We start from the raw sequence: 22,549 nt of genomic DNA, 5'->3' as shown, positions 1-22,549 counted from the left end.
TGAATTCAGAAAGATGAGTCTATCTGACTCCGGGCCCAGTGCGCTACCCACTGCCCTCTCTAGCCGCCCCTACATTTCTCTTTACATCCAGCCTAAATCTACCTCTGCAGCTCCTACCCTGCTCCTAGTTCTTCCCTGGGGGGCCATGCAGACCAAGCTGTGGACCCCTCCCATGCCTATGTCAGCTCGGTCACTGACTCCTTGTCTCTCCCCCTAAATCCAACCTGTTTCATGCTAATGGTCATCCAGTCTGCGTTCTGGGAATTTTCTTCAGCCTTTCCCTGACCCCACAACGTCCAACCAGTTAGTCAGTCTTTAATGTGCACCCTGGCTCTGACAGTCTGTGCTCTAAGATCTCTTCCATCTGTGGCACTTTGTCCTCTAAGGGCCCTCCCAGCTCTGACATCCTGTGTTCTAAGGGCCCTCCCAGCTCTGACATCCTGTGTTCTAAGGGCCCTCCCAGCTCTGACATCCTGTGTTCTAAGGGCCCTCCCAGCTCTGACATCCTGTGTTCTAAGGGCCCTCCCAGCTCTGACATCCTGTGTTCTAAGGCCCCTCCCAGCTCTGACATCCTGTGTTCTAAGGGCCCTCCCAGCTCTGACATCCTGTGTTCTAAGGGCCCTCCCAGCTCTGACATCCTGTGTTCTAAGGGCCCTCCCAGCTCTGACATTCTCTGTTCTAAGGACCCTCCCAGCTCTGACATTCTGGGTTCTAAGGACCCTCCCAGCTCTGACATTCTGGGTTCTAAGGGCCCTCCCAGTTCTGACATTCTGGGTTCTAAGGGCCCCTGATATTCTGTATTCTAAGGCCCTTCCTAGCTCTGATATTCTTTGTTCCAGGGTGTTCTTTGTTCCAGCTTTGACTTTGACTCTGACCAGATCACCACCCTTCTTAACAATCTCTATTGTCCTTAGTTTCAAATGCAAATGCCTCAGCCTGACATTTACATTCTCCATGAACTGTCTCTGATCAACCTTTATATGCTTATTTCACATTGCTCCCCTTAATGCATTCTACTTTCCAGCCGGATTGACCCGTTTACTCTTCCTTGCCCACAGCTTCTGCCTTTACACAAGCCGTCCCCCAGTCCTGGAATGCTCTTCCTTCTTCACCGTTGAGGCTTTTAAAATTTTAAATTTCCTTTAAGGATGAGTTTAGATGCCATCTCTTTAACAGAGGCCTTTCCTGATCCCATGTCCTCATCCCCTAGACTAAAATTGTTTTATATTTACTTATCTTTATATATACAGTAATGCACTATGCTCCAATAGTATGTAAGCTGGTAGCTAGGTTACCTAGGTGCTGCAGTAGATAGAGTGCCATGCCTGGAGTCAAGAAGATCTTGGTTTAAATCCATCCTTAGATACTTACTAGCTGTGTGACCCTGGGCAAGTCACTTAACCCCAATTTGCCTCAATTTCTCATCTGTAAAACGGGAACACACTGAAGAAGGAAATGGTAAACTGCACTATCTTTGCCAAGAAAACCCCATGGACAAGTTCGATGAGGTCACAAAGAGTGGGACAAGACTGAACGACAACAACAAAGCTCTTTGAAGGAAGGTGTATCCTCAGCCCCTAGCACAGTACCTTGCCTATGATAAATGCCTAGTTACCTTGGTACAGTGGAAAGACCACAGGTTTTAGAAGGAGAGGATCTGGATTCTAATCCTACTTCTGACGCTCACTGCCTGTGTGATCTTGGGAAAAAATCACTGAATCTTTTTGTGTCTCATTTTCCTCACCTGTTAGATGAAAGGGATGGATTTTAGATGGTTTCTATTGTCCTTTCCATGTATTCTTCTCACGCAGTCTTTCATGAAGCTAGGTGACCCAAAGGCTGAGTGCTGCCTGCTCAGAGTGTAATTACCTGAACAAACATACCAATTGCCACCTCTCACTGCTACTGGCTCATTGCCTTATTAAATCTTTTTCCAGGTTCAAATGTAGTTTAGGTATGAATATTGAAGAAATGGCTAGATTTCAGTAATTCTCTCTCTTAATTGGCTTGTCCCTACCTCACCTTGAACTGAGGAAAATCTTTGTACTCTTTTGAATTATCTTCTTTCAACCCCAAACTATGTACCTATAACCTTGGCATTGTAAAATTGAAAACTGATTTTAATTCTGTTTTTAAGACTTAAACAAGCTGGCATGGGCTTAACACTGCCTTGCAGTGTAAATCCAAATGCCTAACCTTTGTAACTTCACCCTTCCCCTACCTTCCAGAGAAACTTGCCCAAAGGCTAAGCTTTTTATAATTACCTCCACTCAGGATTCAATTCTATTTCGAATTTAACCTTCATCTTTTATCGCCTACGTTTATAACCATACCCATCACCCACTTAACCCCAAATTCATGTTGATTCAATCAAAGCTTTGTAGACTACTCCTATTGCCTGGAAACCTTTGTCTTACCTTGGTGTGGTTAAGAGGCTTTCAGAAGGGATGGTCCAAATGATGTATTCTCAATTCTGATCATGTCATGGATAGCCAATCAGAAGAAGACACAAGCTTTTGCTCTGCCATCTTGCTAATTATTATGTATGACCCTGTCAGGCCTCACTTGGGTCTTTGGTCTTTGAAAGAGACCATTGACCCTATGTATTGGTTACTGCTAGCTTAACTAATGGATTGGTCATGTTGAGGTCAGATCCAAGAGAGTGGTCCGAGTGTGTAAGAATTCACTTAGATGACATTCTCTTTAGCCATGGAGAGCTTTATTTATGTGAAAGCACAGGGACCATTTAACCAAAATGCTAATTAGGACCCTGATATTTGGGGGAACCAGGCTTATATAGCAAAATCCTGACAGGGAGCTATACAGCCTATAGATTTTTTGGGTCTTATGATGGTTAAAGATTAAGGACAGGATAAGAAAAGATTTTATGACATAGGATGAGAAAGACAAAAAGAATTCTTTATGGTCCAGGATAAGGTTTTTAGGGTTTTATGGTTGGATAAAGATTAAAGACTGGACAGGAGGGACACAGCTTAAAGATTAAGGACAAGGGGGACACAGGATAAAGGAGACAAACACAATTCTTTTGGTACAAGTTAAAGAGAAGTTTTATGGTATTTCAAGATAAGGGATAAAGGACTTTAGGACGCTCTCAAGTTAAAGAATGAACTGCAGAATGAGCCCCCACCCCCCACTCTCCCAGGAAGGGCCTCACAAAGTACTGGAAAAGCCACCCTTAACATTCTTTTTAACCCCTATCCTGTGTCTACTGTATCCACATCAATTGTGAGCAGAAAGAACTTTATGTCTCAGCTTACCTTAATTTCTAACATAATAGCTTAAATCACAGTTAATAGCCATATGCTTTAATATAAATTTCAAATGGCAAGCATTCCACTTGCTATACAAGTATGTACCGGAAGGAGCAGCCTTCTACTTGAAGGCCATGATAGTTGCAGTGGGGGAGGGGGAGGTGGGCATGGGTCTTACTCTCTTCTCCTGCTGATTTTAGCAGGGAAAGGAATCGAAGTGGTCAGATAAATCAAGTGGCTCTGGGTTTTCCCTGAGTGACACTCAGTGGGAGGGAGAGAAAACCTTTAATGGGCTGTGAACTGGACTGGAGAAATTCATCAGCTGCTAGACCTCCTGGTTCCCGTTCAGCTTCCTACTCCAGTCCACTCTTGTCTCTCTCCCTTCCTTCATGGACACTACACCACCTCACAAGGTGACCTTGGCTCTGCTTACCTTCCCCACTTTTTCTATCAGAGAGGCAGAGCCCAGTCCCCCAGGTCCCCGCTATCTTGGAAGGAGAAGCATGGGGGAACTGATATGAATCATAGTCAAGGTCAAATCAAAGGTCAAAGCCCCAGAAATTGAAAGAACTTTGGATAATGTCTGAGCACTAGCATCCCTGTTCCCTCCATTATGCCATGAAGCACGTATTGAATTAAATAGGAAGGTTTCCTGGGAGTCAGGATGTTTTTGTTTAGTTGGTTAGTTGTGTCTGATTCTTAGTGACCCCGTTTGGGGTTCTCTTGGCAAAGATATTGGAGTAGTTTGTCATTTCCTTCTTCAGCTCACTTTGCAGATGAAGAAACTGAGGCAAACAGGGTGAAGTGACTTGCCCAGGGTCACTTGAACTCACATCCTCCTGACTCCAGGACTGGCACAATTACTTGGATTCAACCCTCTTCTGCCACTGACTTCACTGTGTGACTCTGGGTGAGCCTCTTGACTTACCTCACTTAACAAAATAATTCATTTCATTCTCATTCTAATCATCATTATTAATGAAAACATGAAGGGACTGGGCAGAGTAGTAAGAGCCTAGGATTTGGATTTGGGAGATGTGGGTTCAAATCTTGGCTCTATTACTTACCAGCTACATGATCTTGGTCAAATCACTTACATTTTCTTGGCCTTTGTAGTTAGCCAATAAACATTTAAATCCCTACTATGTGCCAGGCACTGTGTTAAACATTAAGGATATAGGAAATGTACTATATAAGTATAGGCTAAATTGAATAAATCACCCCATCCCACCTAAAGTAAATGCTACTTTAATGAGGTGAAATGATGTCCCAGTCAATTAGTCAAAGACTTTTGATTACGTGCTTTTGAAAAAAATAAACCCTTAGACAATCTGGAGAGACATTGACACGTGTAGTTTTCAGACTGGCAGAGGAAACTTGGTCACACTCTGTAGGTCATTTATAAACTAGAAAATGAATCCAGAGCCCAAGTTATTTAAGCATTTGGTGGAGGAGAGATTGGAGCCAACGTCAGCATTGGAAGTCACGAGGAGACTGGATACAATGCAGGAAGGCAGATTCACATCTCTACAAGGAGCCCAATAAAGAAGCTACACCTTGTTTAATGGGAACTTCTTGAGCACCCCACAATGAGGGGAGAAGGACTTTCCGTGCTGCGAGGTACCCCCTTTGCCACATATATTCTCTAAGCTTTATCTCATTTCCCCAGGAATCTGTATATCCTTGTGGGAGAGTGTGTCATAGACTTGATAATCAACTGGTAATGATGGTGGGAAGCGCATGTGTGCATTTGATAGCCTATACTCTGTACTCTTCTCTGGTTAGACCACATAGGGTCATAGGATCAGAGATCTAGAGCTGAAAGAGACTTCAGAGGCTGGTTCAATTCAGGCAGTCTTGTTTCAGGACATTGATAAAGTGGAAATTGTCTAGAAGACAACCTGGATGTGGAGGGGTCTGAAGACCTTGCCGTATAACAGTCAATTCAAGGAACTGAGGGGGTTCATCAGGGAGAAGACAAGCTTCAGGAGGGGAGAGGATGGCTGTGGTCAAATATGCTAAATGGTGTCTGGTTGGAAGAGGGATTAGATTTGTACTGTTTGGCCTTAGAGACCAGAACAAGGAATAGTGAATAGAAATGACAAAGAAGCAGCTTTAAGCTTGAGATAAGGTAAAACATATATATTTCTAAGTTATAAAAAGCGATATGGTTTATTGGGCTAACAATCAGGGTTTGGTTGAGGCTGTGCCACTAGATTGCTGTGTGATCTCGGGTGGGTCACTTTCTCTATCTAGTTTTCATTGTTCTCTGTAAAATTAACATCTTAGACTAGATGACCTCCACGGTTCCTGCTGGTTTTGTGACCTATGACCTATGACTCAAGCACCCAGGGTGCCTCTGCTATCTGTTAGGGAACCAGCAGAGCCATAACTACCAGTTTTGGTTCCTAGAACAAACATCCCCAGTGGCCTTCCTGGGACAAGCAGCAGGAAAGAAACCTTTACAAAGTCACTTGGGAAGAGAAATACCTTCAGTAGAGTCAGGCAGGACACTGCTAGGTGGGTACTGAGGAGGTTTCCACTAGGGAAGGAGCAGGGTGGAGCTGGGAACTCATTATTCTTCCTAACGAGGTGCAGAGCTGAGTTGTTCCTACCCCACGAAGGAGTGCTGTCAGCTCTCCCCAAATTTTGGTGCCCTAGAACAAAGGCCTAGTTTGCCCTGCCCTAGTTACATCTCTAAAAACAATTTCCAAGAATGGAATCCTAGAGGAAAACAATTGTGACACTTACGTGAGTGATGGAGGAGGAATTGCTAAGAAGTCCAGAAATTTGCATAATTCTATTTATTTCTGTGGAATCTGGAATGCTTAATTTTTTTTTTTAGTAATGTTGGAATCACGGTACGTGCTACTCTGAAAACAGCTTGCAGCTTATATATCTAGGCAATGCAACTATGAGGTGAAGATTTTGTTTTAGTAGGCCAAAATATCTACATATAAATGCTTGTTGGGTTGGATTGAATTGGGTTGGAGCGCTCTTCTCAAGGAAGCCAGGGATCCTCATCCCAGAAGGGCTTCCCTATATTTCCAAACACTAGTGGGTGTGGGTGACCTTTAGAACTGACTTATCAGCTACTCAAGAAAATTCATCTCATTCCCCTACAATGAACCTTGTTTTGGATCCCCAAAGGGATCCTTTAGCTTCCTTCTCCATCTTATTTGCCACCAGACTGGGTTCTACAGGGCTGCTGTTCTTTCCAAATGTCAGACTGACTTCACAGGATAAAGATTTGAGATTATCCTGAAGAATGTGGTGGGGCAGATAGGTGGTACGGTGGAAGGGTGCCAGGCCTGAAGTCAGGAAGATGACTCATCTTCCTGAGTTCAAATCTAGCCTCATCACTTTCTAGCTGTGTGACCCTGGGTGGGTCACTAAACTCCATTTGCTTCAGTTTCCTCATCTGTAAAATGAGCTGGAGAAGGAAATGGCGAACCACAGCACACCAGACCCTTCTAGCCTGTGCTATCTCCTGAAGTCTGTCGAAGCTCATATTGATGTTTCCATGACACTATCCATCCATCTCATCCTCTGCCATCCCCTTTTCCTTTTGTCTTCAGTCTTTCCCAACATCGGGGTCTTTTCTGATGAGTCCCACCTTCTCGTTATGCGGCCAAAGTATTTAAGCTTCAGCTTCAGTATTGGACCTTCCAGTGAATAGCCTGTGTTAATTTCTTTAAGTACTGGCTGATTTGGCCTCCTTGCTGCCCAAGGGACTCTCCAAAGTCTTCTCCAGCACCGCAATTAGAAGGCATTGCTTCTACAGCACACAGCTTACCATAGTCATAAATTGCTGCTGGAAAAAAAAACATAGCTTTGACTATATGGACCTTTGTTGGCAAGGTGGTGTCTCTGTTTTTTAGTGTGCTGTCCAGATTTGCCATAGCTTTCCTTCCAAGGAGCAAATATCTTTTAATTTCACGGCTGCAGTTGTCATCTGCAGCGATCTTTGGACCCAAGAATATAAAATCTGACGCTCCTTCCATCTCTTCTCCCTCTGTTTGCCAGGAAGTGATGGAACCAGTTGCTTTGATCTCCACTTTTTAATGTTAAGCTTCAAGTCAGCTTTTACTCTCTCCTCTTTCACCCTCACCAAGAGGCTTCTTAGTTCTTTGCTTTCTCCACCAGAGTGGTATCATCTTACTCATACTATCTGTTTCTCAGTATCATTATAGTGGAAGTGATTTTTAACCCTCATGTTGCTATATAAATGTGAACTTTTCATAAAGTATTTCAAATTTTAAGAAGATAGATCCCTCTAAAGCCCCTTGTTAGCTCTAAATCCTATGCAATCCTATTTAAAAGAAGTGGTCCTCCCTCTTTAGATGGGGTAGTTAAAAGAGAGGGACTTTATTCTGCCTTTGAAAGGTATGGATGTCCCCATTAATGTATAGACATAATTGAGTTACAGATGTTTGGGGATATGATTAGGTTAAGGCTATTGGTGTTCCAAACCCTACCCAGGGATCGTACTCTATATAGTAGGTAACCTATACTATATTTTTACAGTGATGTATACAAAGGAACAGTCAGATTTGGGCTGAGCTGAATGAAGTCGGGCACATATCTCAAATGCACTCTTGTCCTTGGAGCACTGGTTGGGGTGGGGAGATGGAAGGTGCCATGAAGCCCTTGCCTCCAAGGGAACCAGAAGTGCCAGAAATAATAGCTGCAAAGAGGCAGTGGCAGAGCAGCCAAGGAGTTTCTGGAGGCAGGAAACCGTATGACCCCAGAAACTGAGAGATGGGTAGTAGTAAAGTAGTGAGAATTCTTGAACTGTACGTGGGCACCAGTGAGTCCTTGGTGTTCCTGAGTTCTTCCTGTGTAGTGAAAGAAAGACTGTCTTTGACCAATATATATTGTTCGCATCGATGTTTGCATGGGAGCCGAGAACTAGACAAATCTATAGAGATCTAGATACTGGCTTTATTGTGCCATTCCCAGGGGAGACCCTGGGTGGGGACAAAATGAGCCAAATTCTAGGTTCCTAGGGCAAACATGGATGGGGATCCAAGTCAAAGAGTGATCTGTGGGAAATCCCCAAGATTGAACCTGATCCATACACACCCTTACTGTGGGATGCTGGACCATGGATTACAGATTATTAGCCTTCCATAATCTCTGAAGTTCCTACCCAAAGAGAAGCTCTTTTAGCATTCTGAGCAGTGACCGTGGCCTTGGGAAAAGTTTGGAACTTCCCAAGGTGACTTCTTTTAAGGAATAGTGCTCAATGGGATATAAAAGTTTTGGCATGCTTGTTATTTTAAAAAAAAAATCATCCTCATTATGCGGCAGACTCCAGAAATACCTCTGAGACCCATGATTTACATATTATTACCTGCAGATTCATTTACTTTCTCTCCTTGCAATGAATGTGGCTTTGGAGATGCACAAAGGGCTGTTCTCCTATCTGCCAAACCACTGAGCCATATCTGCCTTAAACACTCCTTCTGATACAGAATGCCGTTCCTGGGCTGTCAGCACTCTCTTTCCTGCAGTAGGAAGCAAAGAGCCTTCTTTAGTACTAGCAATTTCTGATGATGTGCCCGTGTAGATGGAGAGATATACAAGGACGTGAGAGTGGGGGTGGGGCACTGTATGCTGGCTGGTTCAACCCCCTGATTTTAGAGGCCTAGAGAGGGGAAGCAGCTTGTCTGAGGTCACACAGCTTGTGAGGAACAGATTAATTTGCTGAGATACCAGAGAGAGCACAATATAGGGAGAGTATGGAGATCTGGGTTCCAGACTATGCATATAACCTGTGACCTAGAACTGAAAATCGGGGAGTACATGTGCTTTGAGTCAATCAAGCAACAAACATTTAGTAAGCACCTACTATGTGCCAGGCACTGTGCTAGGCCCTAGAGGCACAAAGATGAAAAATGAAACAGTCCTTGTCCTCAAGGATCTTATGTTCTAGAGGGGGAGATAACATCTATACATAAGTATATTCAAACTGTTGTTGCTGTTCACTCATTTTAGATTCTTCTTGACCTCATTTGGGGCTTTCTTGGCAAAGATGCTGGAGCAGTTTGCCATTTCCTTCTCCAGCTCATTTTACAGAGGAGGAAACTGAGGCAAACAGAGGTGAACTGATTTGCCCAGGGTCACACAGCTAGCAAGTGTCTGAGGCCAGATTTGAACTCAAGTCTTCCTGACTCCAGGCCCAGCGCTTTGTCTACTGTGCCACCTAACTGCCACATTCAAAATATATACAAAATAAATGCAAGGCAATTTTGGGAGGGAGGTATTGGTAGTTAGGGAGATCAGGAAGAGCCGTATATAGGAGATGGCATTTGAGCTGGTCCTTGAGGGAATCTAGGGATTCTAGGAGCCAATGATAAGTAGAGAGGGCATTCCAGGCATGGGAAACAGCCTGTGCAAATACATGGTGGTGGGAGATAGGATGTCCTGTATAAAGAACAGCAGGGAGGGCAATTTAGATAGACTGAAAAGTACATAAAGGGATAGAAAGTATAATAAGGCTAGAATGGTAGGTTGAGGCCAGCAGCAAAGGGCTCTAAATGCTAAATGCCCTTTGCTTAGAAACGATCTGGATTGCTGCCACTCAGGGCTCAGGCCCTGGGAGCATCTGGATCTGGTTCATTTCTAGCTCTCATCTAAGTGTCTTCAGTTCTTTGCAAGCACCATGGCACTTATAACAAGTTTGTTATAGAAAACCAAGGATGCAGAAAGGACATTCATTAGACATAGATAATGCATAGGCAAGAAAATTTTCCCGTCTGCTAGACCTTACCTCTCCCCAGCATCTGTATAGTCATTCCAACTATGAATATTTTGAATGCTGTGGATAAGTTCATTTACCTTGGCAGTATACTTTCTGGAGACGTACACATTGATAATGAGATTGACACACACATTGCCAGAGTTAGTTCAGTGCTTGGGAGGCTCCAAAGGAAAGTATGGGAGAGAAGAGGTATTAGGCTGCCTACCAAACTGAAGGTCTACAGAGCCGTCATGCTGACCTCATTGTTGTATGCCTGTGAAACCTGGACAGTCTATCGGCACCATGACGGAGACTGAGTCACTTCCATTTGAATTGTTTTAGGAAGGTTATGAAGATCACCTGGCAGGATAAGGTACCAGACACTGAGGTCCTTCCTTGAACTGAATTTCCAAGCATTCAAACTCTACTGCAGAGTGGGCTGGCCATGTTGTTTGAAGGCCAAATGTACATTTGCCTAAAAGACTATTTTTTGGAGAACTCACACAAGGCAAGAACTCCCATGGTGGTCAGAAGAAGCAATACAACGACACCCTCAAGGTCTCTCTGAAGATCTATGGAATCAATTGTGTGACATGGGAAACACTGGCACAGGACCATCCAACATGGTGTACCTGCATCAAAGAAGGTGCTGTGCTCTATGAGCAAAGCAGAATTGAAGTAGCTCAAAAGAAATGTGAGGTGCACAAATTTAGAGAATCCACCCCAAATGTTTACATGGACTATTTGTGTCCAACCTGTGGCAGAGCCTTCTGAGCTCGTATTGGTCTGATCATCCACAGATGGACATACTGTAACTTGACTCTAGCATAGTAGTGTCATTTGGGTTCTCTTCAAGAATAAAGGACAACAACCAACCAACCATGAAAGATGTTTCCCTATATCCATACCTGTCCCCCTGAGCTAGAAAATAATAACAATTATAATAGCCAGCATTCATTTATTTAGTGCTTTAATGAAAAGCATTTTATATATGTTTCCTCATTTGAGCCTCACAACAACCCTGTGAAATAGGTACAATTATTACCCCCATTTAACAATGAAGCTTTACTTGAAAATGTAAAAACCTCTCAAGTCATACAAAAACAAGTGGCTGGTTGGATTTGGCCCATGGGTCCTAGTTTACCAACTCCAATCTATGTAATTTTGTCTAGGTCTATGTCTATGTCTACATCTACAACTGTGTCTATGTCTAATGTTTGTGTCTATGTCTGTATCTATGACTGTGTCTACATCTATGTCTATGTCTATATCTACGACTGTGTCTATGTTTATGTTTGTGTATATGTCTATATCTACAACTGTGTCTATGTCTGAATCTATGTCTATGTCTACATCTATGACTGTGTCTATGCCTACATCTATGATTGTGTCTATCTCTATGTCTGGGTCTATGTCATATCTATGACTGTATTTATGTCTATGTCTATATATATATATGTCTACATCTACGACTGTGTCTATGTCTATGTTTGTTCTACGTCTACATCTATGACTGTGTCTATATCTATGTTTGTGGCTTGGCTTAAGCCTATGCCTATGTCTATGTCAATGTCTCTGACAATTCTTAGCTGCGTGACTGCGGGCAAGTCACAGAACTTTAAAGCTGACAGAGACCTCAGTGGCCCTCTAATCCAACCCATACCTGAAAGGAGCCCCCATTATAACATAACCAACAAGTGGTCATTTAGAGTTGATGATTTCTTGTGGGGGGAACCCACCTGAGGCAAACCATTCTACCATTTCAACAGTTCTCATCATTAGGAAGTTTTTCTTATCATCGCACTTAGCTTTGCCTCTCTGCAGCTCCTACCCATTTGGCCATTCAGCTTTTATGGTCTTCAGTTTCCTTACTATAAAATGGCACAATTGTACCTCATCTACTCCCAAGGTTATTGTGAGGCTCAAAGGAAACGCTGTGTGGAAAAGGCTCTTGAACTTTAAAGTGCTAGATAACTATGTGATGTTGCTATCTTGATGAGCGCGGTTCATGGGAAGGCGAGAATAGACATCTTTCACATCTATCTAACATATTACAATTGTTTCTTAAATGCCAGAGATGACAATTGAAAGCCAGCACAACATGACGGAAAGAATGTTGGCCTTGTCATGAGAGCAGGGTTCGAGTCCCAGCTCTGATTTACTAATTGTGTGAGAGCAGGCAAGTTGCTTCCCCCTCTCTGAAGTTCAGTTTCATCACCCACAAAATGGGAATGAGTGACAGCATGTGGATGAGTGGCCAACACTGGAGTCAGGAAGATCTGGGTTTAAGTCCTGCCTTTAATACATACTAGCTGTGTGTTACTAGTGTGACCACAGGCAAGTCAGCACCTCCAGGCAACTCTTCAAGAACTGAATTTATAGATAGATTACTGCTCTACATTGGTGGAGGCAATCTCCACACTAGGAGTTCTTCACGTTAATGGAATCACAGGTCCAGACCAAAAAAAAAAAAAAAAAGAAGGAGAGTTGAAGAGATACCTTCTTCCTTGTGTGGTCCCTGGGAGGAAAGTGCTACAGATTAGGACCACAGAGACCATGGAATGGGATAAGTGTTTATTAAGCACCTACTATGTGCTAGGCACTGTGCTAAGCTCTTTACAACTAGTATCTCATTTGGTCTTCATGATAACCTTGGGAGGTAGGTTCTATTATGAGCCTTATTTTGCAGACAAGAAAACTGAGGCAAACAGAGGTTAAGTGACTTGCCCAGGATCACACAGCTAACAAATATCTCAGGTATGGATTTGAACTTAGGTCAAATCCAGCTCCAAGGCCCAGTACTCCATGCACTGTGTCACCTAGTGCATGTCATTTTGCAAGGAATGGAACTGAGACTTAGGGAGGAAGTTTGACTTGGCCAAGGTCACAGAGTCAGTAAATGGAAAAAATGAGGATTCAAACCCAGCTCTTCTGACTCCCAGTCCATTCGCTTTTTTTCCCCACTGTACCACATTGATGGGAATTGTACTTAAGGTCAGTGGCAAATCAATCTGCAAGCATCAAAGTGCCTTCTTTAACCTTGGCACTGTGTTCAGGAATGGGGAAACAAAGGACCGGAGTGGTCCAAACTGACCCTGCCCTCAAGGAGCTTACCTCCTACTGGAGGAGGAGTGGGCCTCAGGAAGGTTGCTCCTAGGTCACATGTAAACAACCACACAACAGACTTCAAGTCAAGGATAGGGAACAAGATGGGCCCAAGCAAGAAAGCCTTAAAGTTCAGCTCTTAATGTGGACCAAGAGTCTGAGGGACCTAATGATCTGGAAAGCAAGATGAGTTAACCAGCCCTGCTGAAGTGCCCAATTCTTTCTACAGAGACAAATGGCTGTAGCTCTCCCAAGAGCTCAAAATGGAAATCCAAACTGGCGGAAATATGCTTGAGCCCAGTGCCTGCAAGACAGGATGTTCTGAGGTTTATAATTAGAAAGGCTCTCAGAATAGGCCTGAGCATATGGAATAATGATGGGGAAACCTAAGCACAAAAACTAATGGGGAATTCTGGACAGGGAGAGCAGAAAGCACTCTGTCCAACACACTCCTATTCCTGCCACCTCCCCAAGAAAGAAATCCTCAACACTGCTGCCATTAGGGTCTAGGCCTCATTATCTCTTACCTGGACTCTTACACTGTCCTCCTACTTGGGTTTGCTGCCTCAGATCTCTCCGCATTCCAGTCTAACCTCCACATAGCTGCCAAAGGGATATTCCTAAAACTCAGATCTGACTAGGTCACTCTTCTGCTCAGAAACCTTTAATGACTCCCTATTCCCATCAGCATAAGATACAAAGTCCCTAGAAATCTGCCATTGAAAGTTCTTGTCAGTCAACCTTTCCAGCCTTTATTTAAAATCTCTCCCCTTCATGAACTCAGTATTTCAGCCAAATCTGCTGTCCTCTGAACTTGACATTCCATTGCCTGTCCTGCTTCCCCCCACACCTTTACATAGGTTATTACTCTGTGCCTGAAAAACACTCCTTTACTTCTGCCTCTTCACTAACGCTCTCAAAGTTTAGCTCAGGCATCATCTTCTTTAGTCTCCCAAGTTATTAGGACTTTCCCTTCTATGATTGCCTTGTAGAGTAGAGACACGTCTTACCTGGGGGTGAGGTTTTAAAGTCTGTGTGGAAAGTGAAAATTGGATAGAGTCCTGCCTTTTCTGCAGAGTCCCTCAAATCACCTACAATTCACATGATCAGAAGACCTCAGTCCCATTGTTACAACTCCTTCCCCGCCTCAAGTATAACTTCAGCCTCACCTCAAGGGGCCCAGGGGAAAGGAGGGCAGAAGATGGGGATTGTTTCGGCAATATAGAGATGAACTCAGAGTGCCAACTCTAGGTCAGGGACACCTTGTTTACCTTAGCTCCATCAATTCAGCTCCTACTGTTAATTCTTCCTTATTCCAAAGATTGAAATCTGACTTACCAGTTTCCCTTACCTATGTCATTACAACATATCAGTGGCTGTTCACCTTGGAGATCTTGGATATAGTGTGAAGTGTGGAAGAGAGAAGGGGTGGCACATAGAGGACTGGTAGGGGTGAGGGGGCAGTGCCAACTCTGGATAGGGTGAAAGTCATGTGTTAAAGAGAGGTCCTAGATATAGATAATAGAGTCTCAACCCTCCCTTCCTCCCTTCTTCCCTTTCTCTGTCTCTGTCTCTCTGCTTCTCTGTCTCGGTCTCTCTGTCTCTTCTCCTCTCTCTCTCTCTCCCCCTCTCTCCTCCCTTTCTCTCCTTCTTCCATCTCTCTCTCTCTTTCCTTCCTCCTCTCTCTTATCTTCCTGTGTCATCACCCCTTTCCTCTCCCTCTTCTCCCTTTCTTTCCTCTTCCTCCTCTCTCTTCCCCCACTTCCTACCTCCCCCCACCCCCACCCCAAGTGCATGGTTGAAGTCCCATAAGTTAAATGTGCATGTGATGTGACTCCACTATATTTACAATGAAGTCTGCTTTCAGCACTCTGTAGGATTACATGTTGTCTGTGACTCAGTGCTCCCAGCAGGCATTTAAAAGTTTGCGCTTATCTCTCAAAACCACTTATCTTCAAGTCTTCCTCCCATCCATCTGAAGTCAGTCTCATCTCCATCCACTCAGCATCGTGGCTCATTATTCTCTCAGGAGTCATGTCCCTTACTTATGCCCAATAAATCCCTGGGCTGTCGTTTAGGAAAACTTCCCCAGACTGAGTGGAAGCAGTTACATAGTTAAATATATGTGTTCTATCCTTCCAGTAGGAAAGGTTTCTGGAGGGCAGAGACTGTTTAATTTTCCTTTGTGTCTCCAGTGTTTAGCAAAATACCTTGCACAGAGTAGGTGCTTAATAAGTGTTTACTGAATTCACAGTATCAAGGGCTTAGAGCTGGAAGGGACCTCAAAGGTCACCATATACCAGCCCCCTCATTTTACAGAAGAGGAAACTGAGGCTGAGAGAGGTTAAGGGACCTGCCTGGGATCACTAGGTTACTAAGGGCAAATACTTAGGCACGCATTTGTTAAATATCACAGGCAGGATCTGAACTCTGGTCTTCCTGCCTCCAAATCCAGTTTTCTATCTACATTGTCACCCAGTTGCCTTGAACTGAATCAGACTCTGACAGCTGGAAGGGACTGTTAGAATGATCAAAGTGGGAACTGAAGAGGCTAGGGGCTGAGACATATAAGACTTGAGCAGCGGCTGACTGGGACTCAGACTATGAAGCAGAGGGTCCTTCCATGGCCATTGTCATAACCTTACTAGCTTTATCTTTAAGAATATGCCATTTCAAGGATGCAAGAACAGAAGGGATGTATGGAAGAGATGAAGGTTCTTTGTCCTTGGGGCTGACAAGAATGCAGAATCAGCATAGACCACGCCAAAATAACAAGAGGACCAACTGAGGCATCAGTAGACAACTTTGAAAGGACCATTGCCAGGATAATGGATGTTCTCCTCCTCCCCTCCCCCCTCTGCTAGAGCTTGGACTGGTCATAGAAGACTGCAATTCACAGTAAACAAAGTACGGCATGTGAGTCTGATGTTTGAGTGCCATTTGGGGAGGGGTTGGGAAGAAGGTGTGGCTACAGGGGAGAGGGATATGATTTGTTGGATTTTTAGCTGCAGTATCCAGAGGGAAGTTGGACTAGGGATGTGTTTGTGCAGTACATTTGTTCCCCATGGTTTTAAGCTGGAGCTCTGCAGGGTTAATAAAAATGCTTGGCTAATTCTAGGCCTCCTCAATATTATTTCGTGACTCCAGTGACTATGATGGAAGACAATGTCTGGGAACAAGCTGCTGGTGTAATCAGCAGGCTCGCTGAGTGGCAGCTGTGCTCAGGCTTTCTAGGGCCAACCTGACCACTTTGCATATGGAGACTTTGAATGAGATATTTGAGGCCATCATGTAACAAGATCCTAGATTAAGAAGGTGAAGCAAAGAAAGAAGCATTTATTAACCACTCACTATATCTAGACACTGTGCTGAAAACTGGGGATACAAATAAAAAAAAAAGAAAGTCAGTCTTTCTGACCTCAGTTTCTGGCCTCAGTTAAGGAGCCTACAATCTAATGGGGAAGACAACATATAGGAGGAAGTTGGAAAAGGGAGGAGGGGAAGCTACCCCACACAGGAGCTTAGTGACAGAAAGACATAAGACTGAAAAGTCAGAAGCATAGCTAAAAGGGAAATGAATGTTCTCCAAAATGGAGGTTCCAGGAGGAACTCACCAGTGGAAGGTCAGAGTAGCAGAGGGATGTTTCAGGGTGAGAAATGACTTTGATTATTTGGGAGCCCCTTCAAAGGGTCCAGAGAAGCTCAAGAGGCGTGAATGGGAGGTGTTTGTGACCCTAAGTCTGAATTCTCTGGTACTGACTCCCGTGATCCTTGAGAACAGGGACTCTTTCATTTTTCTTTGTATATCCAGCACCTTGGACAGTGCCTCACACAGAGGAGGTGCTTGATAAAGGTTTGTTGATTGATTGGTTTGACTGAGCTGGGAAGGGTAATCTTCCAATCTATTTGTTTTCTTCTCCTGGAGCTTGCTCCATTGATCATTCATTTCCTTTCTGTCATCTTCAATCTCTTCCTCTCCAATGGCTCTTTTCCTGTCGTCTATAAATGTGCTCAGCTGTTCCCTGGGACTTGACTTGCCATTCCTTCAAACTATGGTTGATTGGTTGTTGTCCTTTGTTCTTAAAGAGGATCAAAATGACATCCCTACATCGAGGGCAGACTGTGGCTGATCAAATCAATACGAACTTGAAAGGCTCTACCATGAAGTTTATCACTAAAAGGGAGATCAACTACATAGCTGAAACATGAAAGAAATATACGATGAGCAAATTTAGAGATAGCTCCATTCCAAATGTACTTATGGACTATTTGTGCCTGACCTGTGGTAGAACTGGGTTCCAGTTCCATCTTCCAGCTTTTAGCATAATGCCTGGCACATAGTAGGTGCTTAATAAATGCTTATTTGTTGATTGATTGATCTCTGTCACTTACTACCCTTGTGACTTTGGGTGAGTCACCTAAACTTTCTGGGCCTCTCTGTTTTTCTACCTGCAAAATGAAGAGGTTGGACCAAATGGTCACCAAGTTTCCTCTCAGCTCTAAATCTATGATCCTAAGAGTCTAAGAATCAGTCCTCCACTTACCCATTCAGAAACACAGAATCTGAGAGCCAAGAGGCCACCTTATCTACCTGTGCCCAAGAATTCTACAAAATCCCCAACAAATAATTGTCCATCCTCTGCCTGATAGTGTAAAATGAAGGAAAATGCATTACTTCTTGAATCAGTATGTTACACCTTGGGACAACTCCAACTGTTAGGTAGTTTATTATCCTTAAAAATCAGCCTCTTTGCATCTCCCATCCATTGCTCTTAGTTCTGTCCCCAGAGAACTAGTCAGGAAAATAGGTGGCAAGCACTGGATCTGGAGTCAGGCAGATCTGAGTTCAAATCTGGACTTGGACATTTATTAGCTTCATGACCCAGGGCAAGTCACTTAACCTCTCTTTGCATCAGTTTTTTTTTTTGCCTCCGTTTTCTTAACTGCAAATTGGGGATAATAATAGTGCCTACCTTGTGAGTATCAAACAAGATATTTGTAAGCACTTTGAAAACCTCAAAGCACTATAGAAATGCATGCTATTGTTGGTACATACTTCTTTTTTTAGGACAGACCTTCAAATGCTTGAAGACAGGTATCATGCTCTCTCTAAATCTTTTCTTCAGGCTAAGCTTCCCCATTTTCTTCAAGCAGGCCTCCTATGGAACACTTATTATTAAATGTTTATTTATTTCACTAAATTGTTCACCCTCTTCTGGTAGTGCTCTGGCTTATATGCAATTCTAACCTCTCCAGAACTCTAGTCACCCCTTTCTAATTGCTTATTGGGTATCTCCGCCTGGATGTCCCATTAGCATCTTAAATTCCATATATCAAAAAAAGAACTCATCATCTTCCCCCCTCCCCACTGCACTGTTCCTTAAACTGGCTCCTCTTCCAAATTCCCCTCTTCTGGTTGAGGACATCATTTTCCTTCTTGTTACTCAGGTTCACATGTCATTACTGACTCTCCCATTATTCAAACATTTGATAAATCCTATTGATTTTGCATCCACAGCACCCTTACATCCATCCCTTTCTTCCCATTTACATGGCTGTCATCTTAATTCAACCCTTCATCACCTCTCTCTTTGCCTATTTTAATAACCTCCCAGCTTTTAGTCTTTCCTTCTTTCAAATCCACCCTCTACAAGACTGCCAGAATAATCTTAAGTCATGAGTTTGATTAGGCGTTTGGAATCAGGTCTAACTCAAGCAAGTCTGGTGGTCCAGGCTCAGCATTGAAATGAAATGAAACCCTCTTAGGCTATCTAACATTTAACAAAAGGAAATTTATTTAAAAATTGAATGAAAAGGATATTTTGTCATCTCTCTCTCTCTCTTGTCTCTCTCTCTCTCTCCCCAGAAATTAGAGAAATGATACATATGAGAGCATATGCCAGACAAGGAGCTCTCTTACTGGGAGTAAGGTAATCCAACTTACCAAAAGAGAGTCTCAGATTTCACCCAAAAAGAAATTCTCCAAAGTCTCTAATGTAGCAAGCTGGAAATGGGGATATGATCAAAATTCTATATGTTAACTTCTTTCTAGAGCTTTTTCTCCCTTCGGTGACCTGAAGAAATGTTGGCATTGTTCATCTTCCCTCTTGAATCTGGAAGTCAGAAAAAGCCCAAATGTTGAAGAGACTGGATCTCTGGATCTCTCCCACTCCTGTCAACTTTGCCCTGACCCTCATGCAGGTTCAGGACATTGATGTATACTAAAGAGGAGAGAGTCCCTTACCAATGGGTTTAGGGGTTCAGGTTACACTTTCAAATTGAATTTTTTTTAAAAAAAGAATAATAAGCAAAGATACAATATTGGTTGAGGTAGAAGGCACCATGCCCTACCCCATCTCCATATAGAAATCTGTCTAGTTAGAAGCCTGTGTTGACTTTCATGGAAGCAAGACCTCTCTCAAGTCTGAGGGATGATAACTCTTCATGGGTCGGCATTTTATGCCATAGACAATCAGGAAGACACATGGGATGGAATTCACCAGCATCTGGTGTTTTTGCTACAAAAATGGATCCATGGGCCCTCCAACCTTACAACAACTAAACAGGGGTCCCGGTCTTGGTGCCTCAGAGCCTATCAACTCTCCTAGTTATTATGCTAAAAGGATATAGGAATCCCCTTATCCAGAAGAAAAAGAGATGCATGTGGAGATTTTGCTTTTTGAATCTCTTTTAAAAATCCCACAAAGTGTATATTTAGACAGCTTTATTGCTGAATAGTTTTTTCAAATATTCCTTTATCCTTTCAGAAATTCCTTATTCATGACATAGTAAACCTTCATTAAAATATTTCTTAAAAACATTTCCATAAATATAAAGTGTGTTTTTCTCCAAGTTCAGAGTCACAGCTTCAAGCACCAGAATGTTTCTATCAACTTATGGTCAAAATTCTGGGCCCTCTGAAAAAATGCTATAAAAAAATCTTCCTGTGATGCTATTTTCAGACCAATAGCCATTAATAATTGGGCATTCTCAGCCACATTCCAATAAGAGAGATGGCTATAATTATCCACATTTCATAGATGAAGAATCTGAATCACTGGAACATTAAGCATTTTGATCCTGATACTGTATAGCTTAAAAAGGGTAGTGCTAGGCTGATTTTCTATTTTAGCTATTATTATTATTAATCCAATTTCTTTTTAAACTTAATTTTCTTCAACTAATGAAAATCTTCCTCTCTCCCACTCATCTCCTCCTCCCACTGGGAAAAGAAAAAGAAAAATAATAACCTTATAATAATTGTGCACAAGATGGAAGTATACTTGTTTCACTTTTTTTGCCTTTTGCTTTTTCTTTCTTGTGGTTTTCCCCTTTGTTCTGATTCTTCTTTCACAACATGACTAATGTGGAAATATGCTTAACATGATTGTATATGTAGAGCCTACATCAGATTGCTTGCTGTCATAGGAAGGAGGTAGGGGAGGGAGCGGGGGAGAAAAATTTGGAACTCAAAATTTTACAAATATGAATGTTGAAAACTATCTTTTCATGTAATTGGAAAAAAAGAATGTTATTGAGGAAAAAAATAAATATGCATAGTTAAGCAAAACAAAGTTCTGCATTGGCCCTATACAGAAAAATATTTGTCTCAATGTGGATTCTGAGTCCATCATTTCTCTGTGAGGGAGTGGGTAGCAGGCTTCATCATCATTGCTCTGGAATCATGGGTGGTCATTGCGTTGATCAGAGCTCTTTAGTCTTTCAGAGTAGCTTGTCTTTACCAGATGGTTGTTAGAAGATTAATTGTTATTCTGGTTCACCTCACTTTATTCTACATCAGTTCATACAGTTCTTTCCAGGTTTTTCTGAAGCCATCCCCTTTATCATTTCTTACAACAGGATAGTATTCCACTACATTCATATACAGTATTTGTTCAACCATTCCCCAGTTGATGGACACACTCTCAGTTTCCAAGCCTTTGCCACCACAAAAAGAGCTGTGACAAATATTTTTGTACACATGGGTCCCTTTCCTCTTTCTTTCATCTCCCTGGGGCATAAACCTAGTTGTGGCATTTCTGGGTCAAAGCATATACACAGTTTAGTAACTTTAAGGGCACGATTCCAAATTGCTTCCAAACTGGGAAGCTAGGTGGTTCAGTGAATAGAGTTCTGGGTCTGGAGTCAGAGAAGACCTGAGTTCAAATCTGGTCTCAGACATTTACTAGCTCTGTGATCCTGGGCAAATCACTTCACCCTATTTGCCTCAGTTTCCTCATCTACAAATTGAGCTGGAAAAGGAAATGGCAAACCACTGTAGTATTTTTGCCAAGAAAACCCCAAATGAGGTCACAGAGAGCAAGACTTGACTGAAACAACTAAACAACAAATTCTAAATTGCTTTCTAGAATGGTGGGACCAGTTCACTACCCAGTCATGTATTATTGAGTTTATTTTCCCCTGGGGGAATTCTGTACTAATAGAACCCTAAAAGTAGTTACGGGAAACATAAAAATGTAAGGAACTTCCATCTTGGGCCTGAGTGTCTCCAAATAGAGCAATGACCTGAAGTATCTCAGTGTTGTCATAGGTCACAGAGTCACAATATCTCAGAGACGGAAGGGAACCCAGAGCTTATATAGTCTAATGGACTGTTTGATGTTTTTATTTCACCAGGTGATTGGGTAACCCCTTGATCTGCTGGACTGGAGCACCTCCCCTGCCTAGAGCAGGGCATTTGTGCTTTGGCTCCATGGGGAAAGGCATATGCCCCTTGCTAAAGAACATTATTGGCCAGTTGCTGGATGGTTGAGTGTTCCATGGAGTTGGAGCTGGGGTTGGGGGCAAGTAATTAGACCCTTGGGGAAAGATACAAATTGACTGGTGCCCTCCTTCAAAATGGAAAAGGTTCCTACCGATAACAGTGGACTCGTAGCTAGCCTTGCTGAATTCTTACTAAAAGGTTTTGTTGCTCAGAATCCTCTGGGTGATAGATTGGAAGACTTCTTTCCACCCTATTATGGCCAGAAAACTCACCCAAATGTTGAAGTTCAAATGGCAGCTTCTTGAAGCCTAATAACTCATCAAGTGTGGTGGGACTGAAATGGATCCTTTGGATGCCCTATCCTTGTTGCTGATAGTACCTGCTCTCCTCTCCTGCTTTCCTGAAATCTGAAATCTACCAGCTCTTCATTCAATGAAATTAGGCGTGGACACCATATATCCATCCATTTGGGGTTTTCTTGGCAAAGATACTGGAGAGGTTGGCCATTTCCTTCTCTAGCTCATTTCACATGAAAAGTTGGATATGACTGAAATGACTAAATAACATCATCTTATGGAAGACCCTCCTCCAGTGAGCTCCATCTATGGATTCCCAGCTACAGAAATGGGGCAAGGAGATTGGATATTCTCTCTTGAGTGTGAGAACCCAGCCTTGCTCTGTTTCAATTGAATTTAATTGAGG

This window comes from Trichosurus vulpecula, chromosome 2 (assembly GCF_011100635.1).
Source record: "Trichosurus vulpecula isolate mTriVul1 chromosome 2, mTriVul1.pri, whole genome shotgun sequence".
Taxonomy (NCBI): Eukaryota; Metazoa; Chordata; class Mammalia; order Diprotodontia; family Phalangeridae; genus Trichosurus; species Trichosurus vulpecula.
This window is presented reverse-complemented; position numbering follows the sequence as displayed.